Below are 5,190 nucleotides of genomic sequence, written 5' to 3' on the forward strand. Positions count from 1 at the left end.
TTTATTCTGAAATCAACAATCAGCCTCTTGGTTCTGCTGGCATTGAGCAGAAGGACGCTCTCTGTGCACCACTCCACAAGATTGTTGATTTCTGTCCTTTATGGGGAAAAAAAGAAAGAAAATGGCTGTTCCCTTAACGGCAGTATTGAGTAAATGGATGTTGTTGTTTTGTTTTGTTTTTTCAAAATCCATCTACACAAAAAGTTAGTTCCTTTGAAAAAAAAAATCTGTTTGCATAACCTTAATTAAAATATATTCATTCATTCATTGATTCATTTTCAGTAACCAGTTATCCTGTTAGGGGTCATGGGGTGCTGGATCCTATCCCAGCTGACAAAGGGGCGGGGTACACCCTGTACAGATCACCAGACTATCACAGAACTGACACATACTGTAGAGATAAAAAATGTTCACACCTACGGCCAATGTAGAGACACCAATTAATCTAGCCTGCATGTCTTTGGACTGTGGGAGGAAGCCGGAGTACCCGTAGAACACCCACGGTAACATGTGGAGAACATGCAAACACCGTACAGATGGAATCCCCCACCCCTGGTTCGAACCCTCTTGCTGTAAGGCAACAATGCTAACCACTGCAACACTGTGCCAAAAATATTCAGAAGAAACTTAAGTGGGTTAGTTGTTCTCCACCTTCCTTGTTGTTTACCCTTTTATGCATATATAGTGTGTGCCAAACTGTTCCAACATGATTTTATTTTCTCTTACACTTCTTTCGATCTGTACTTATCTCTGAAATTATGAAAATTACTGTCTCAGGCTCCAGGTGGAAAACTGCCCCAGGACCCCAGGAGAGTGTATAAATTGCGTTAATTCTTAATTTGTTAGAAACATGTTCTCCACTAAATTAGGCTATATATCAACTGAGGCAGGTCCTGATCTTGCAGCCCTGTTTTGGGCCATGTCAAGATGGGCCCAGCAGCACATTTGCCTCATAGCACCTCCCTAATCCAACCATTTCATTGTCCTCTGCAGAGCTTTCCTTTCACACTGTTTACACAGGAATAAACACAAAAAGTTGTTTCAAACATTTATTTATTTATTTATCTAGTTAGATGCCTTTAACCTTCAAACAAACACTTATTTGGTGTCTTTGGTGGAGAGGCACAGAACCAACTACTGTTCATGGCTGTGCATGCACACATGGTATTAGATTTCTTACTCACTGCACTCCAATGAGAGAATCATCAGGCAGTCATATCATACATAGGGTATGTGTATTCATCACTATGTGCTTCAGGCAGCATGGTATGCACTGCAGCTGTCGAGGGGGGGAAGAGAGTGACTGACACTTGGCCCACTGCATAATATCTCAACAACTACTGTCCAGATTTCCTTGGGATCTGGTAGCAATATTCATGATCCACAAAGATGAATGTTACACATTCTCTGTAACCTGCTGGCCTTTGATCTGGCACCGCCATCCTGCTGAAATTTCCACTTGTACACAAAATAAATTGAGAGATTGCAATGAAACTGACTGTTCTAAAAGTGATAAACTCTCTCTTGATCCTCAACCTCACCTCTAGCCCCTCCACCACAGGACAAATTAGAAATTTCAACAGTAAATTATCAGTACATTGTTTATCATAGAGTCCCTGTGCCAACACCCTGCACAGAGATTAGGAGGGACGAAGGGTTAATAGTTGCCTGGGACATAGATGAATCTGAAGCGAGCTCATGTTTTATTAGCTCTGACAGTAATTCGCATTTGCGATTTGGTTTGGCAAAGTCAGGCTAGGTTAATAGGGGCCCAGCAGCTCATTTTTGCCACAGGCCCCATAGCAGGTTAATCCAGTCGTGTCTGTGGAGTGTGGGTGGAACTCAAGAGAACAAACCAAGGCTCGATATGGAGCATCTGTTAAATCACACCTATTCAATTCGATTCTAATTCAATTCAGTTTTATTTATAAAACCCAATATCACAAATCACGGAAAACTCCGCCAAAAAACCTTTAACAGGGAAAAAAAATGGTAGGAACCTCAGGAAAAGCAACTGAAGAAGGATTCCTCTTCCAGAACGGACAGATGAACAATAGATGTCGTACAGAACAGATCAACATAATAAATTTGCAGTAATCCATATGACAAAATGAGACATAAAGAGAGAGAGAGAGAGAGAGAGAGAAAGAGAAAGAGAGAGAGAGATGCAGCACAGTACTTTGTGTAGTAGTATGTAGTACTGTAAGTATATATTAATATATGACAGTATATGTATGTGACAACATTCTTCCAAGCTGTTTGATATCACATACATATTGTGTGCCCTTTTATCTTACATATGTTACATATTACATCATGCTCAGGGAGGGCAGGGTGAGAAAATCCTCTTCATCCTCTTGAGGGTCGCGGGGGGGCTGGAGCCTATCCCAGCTGACATCGGGCGAGAGGCAGGGTACACCCTGGACAGGTCGCCAGACTATCGCAGGGCTGACACATAGAGACAAACAACCATTCACGCTCACATTCACACCTACGGACAATTTAGAGTTATCAATTAACCTAGTCCCCAGTCTGCATGTCTTTGGACTGTGGGAGGAAGCCGGAGCGCCCGGAGAGAACCCACGCTGACACGGGGAGAACATGCAAACTCCACACAGAAGGGCTCCCACGCCCGGGATCGAACCGGCAACCCTCTTGCTGTGAGGCGAGAGTGCTAACCACGGTGAGAAAATCATTTTTTATTATTATTTTTATTATATATTATTAAAATATTCTGAGCAGGAAAAACACAGTATGCGTAGGGTTAGATTAAACATCATATGCTGTTGAGAATCAATGTGATTATGTGAACAGGGAAAAAAATAATAACAGGGTGTAGTTCCTCTACACCCACAAGTCTTGAGGATCCTCAGACACAACACAACTTAATTAGGATCAGTCAACTAACTGGAGACCATCTTGTGATGGGATCACACCAGCCATGACACCAAAGCTGTGTGTGGTGCAATGGAACACATGATATGACTGAAGTAAGTTTGGCGGAACAGTTAAACTCTGCCAGATTTAATATGACCTGTATCAGTAGACAATAATGATCCACTGAAACTGGGATACAGTGATCCTGTGACTTAAAACGAATGTGGGCCAGGGGTGTAAAATGTGGGGGACCAATGACCCCTTCTGTACCTCCTACCCCCTTCTTTTCCCCTCGTCATCTTCAAACTCTGCTTTCAATGTGCACTCAACCACATAGTGCTGGGGTAATGTGTTACAAAAGTAACAAAAGTAATATGTCACAGTTACAAGAGTAATGTGTTACAGTAATTTTTTTGCAGTAACAAAGTAAGTAATATAACGTGTTACCAACAGGATTTGAGTAATATTATTACATTTACAATATCACGTAACGCACCCGAAATGAACTGTTTATTGTTTCTATTTTCCATTTATCCACACTGATCCACACCACTCCACTTTCACCAGTGCACCACCAGAAAATATGTCCCCTGAAGGTTACTGTGTCTTGTCATGTAATTATATGCTACATTACAGAAGGGTGCCAATGATCATGTGCATTATCATGATCAGTGTGTTTCCATTAATATACCAACAATGTATCTTGTTTTGATTTTATGTCCTAAGGCTGCCTGACAGCATATAAGGGATAAGGAGGTGGCCTCCAGTTTGTTTTTTCCTTGCCCCCGTGATCGGTGCATCTGGGTGATGTTAGTATATCTTGGATATGTTTCCATTCACATCACATACAACTGGAGAGCACACAGTCCTGTTATTATGCGTAACTCTCTCTCCGGCGCTGCTGTAGCTGACTGGCATGCCAGGAACCGGCAGGTGGTTCTTCTAGCTCTAGTGTTTCAATTTGCGCTTATCATAGAGACTGACTTGCACACTACTCTGTTTGTTGTGCTAACCCTTAACATTTGTTTATTGTGTTTCATAGGCCTACAAATATTTATCCATATCTCATAATTTATCAGACTTCGATCCTCTGCCTGACCCTCCCTGTGTCCAAGGCTATTCATTTATTTTAAAAGGTCTAGACTATTAAATGGTTCTATATCATTATGCTATCATTAACATAAGCAGTTGATTTTAATACAAAGTGGTAACCACTGTATGTGAACACATGAATGGGTCAGACCTGTGCAGCACTGCATTTGAAATGACCTGTAATAAACTGGAGCTCCTGTGCTTTGATTACCTGCTGTGAAACAACATGACCCTCATCTATTTAAAATGAACATTAGCTCTTCTGAGCTTATTTTGGTGACAGTAATTTTGGTGTAATAGGAAACTTATTACTCTATACATAGAGTAATATTGTAAAGTGACTTATTACTTTCAAATGATGGTAACTAGTAATATGTAAAATATCACATTTTGAGAGTAACTTGCCCAGCACTGATCATACATGTGGCATTTGTGACTAGATTTTGCACACGGTGGCGTAGCTATCGAGTTGATGAAATCTGTCCAGAGACATACAGACAGACAGACAGACAGACAGACAGACAGATAAACACTTTGCAAAGTACTCAAAACTGCTTCTGTGGTAGTTCCAGATACAGTAGGTGTCTCAGGACCACATTTTGCCATTATGATTAACTGACAACCCCCTCAACACACACACACACACACACACACACACACACACACACACACACAGTCAAAAAAATTACACTACTGACTATTAATTGACGGATTGTTGTTCTTTTGGAAGCAATTAAGCTATAACCACTTTTGGTTATGGTCATTTCCATGGGAAAGTTAAGGTTTTGTTTGACTTCATAAAGGGAGCTAATACTTTTGACTTGAACTGTACTGACTTGTACAGTCTCCTCATTTAAATACTAAAAGCCTGTCTGCCCCCTAGTGGTAGTCCAGAGGTATGTCACTTTCTACCTACGGCCAACACACAGAGGAACCACTAACAGTAATGCTGCCCAGCAGTGTGGCAGCTGTGACAATAACACACAATTAGTTAATTAACATTTAGTTCATCGAATATGGCCTATCTATAACTGCACATTTATTAAGATTCTACCTGTATCGACAACATTTAATACATTATTATATTTAGAAAATACTTAAAATGAGTAGTATTTAAAATGAAACCTGCGTTACTAAATGGCACTGGGGAACAAATTAGGGAACAAAGCGTTTTGTTAAGGGAACAACCCTAGCATATGATCCCACTCACTGACACGCAGA

This window comes from Epinephelus fuscoguttatus, linkage group LG18, assembly GCF_011397635.1.
Source record: "Epinephelus fuscoguttatus linkage group LG18, E.fuscoguttatus.final_Chr_v1".
NCBI lineage: Eukaryota > Metazoa > Chordata > Actinopteri > Perciformes > Serranidae > Epinephelus > Epinephelus fuscoguttatus.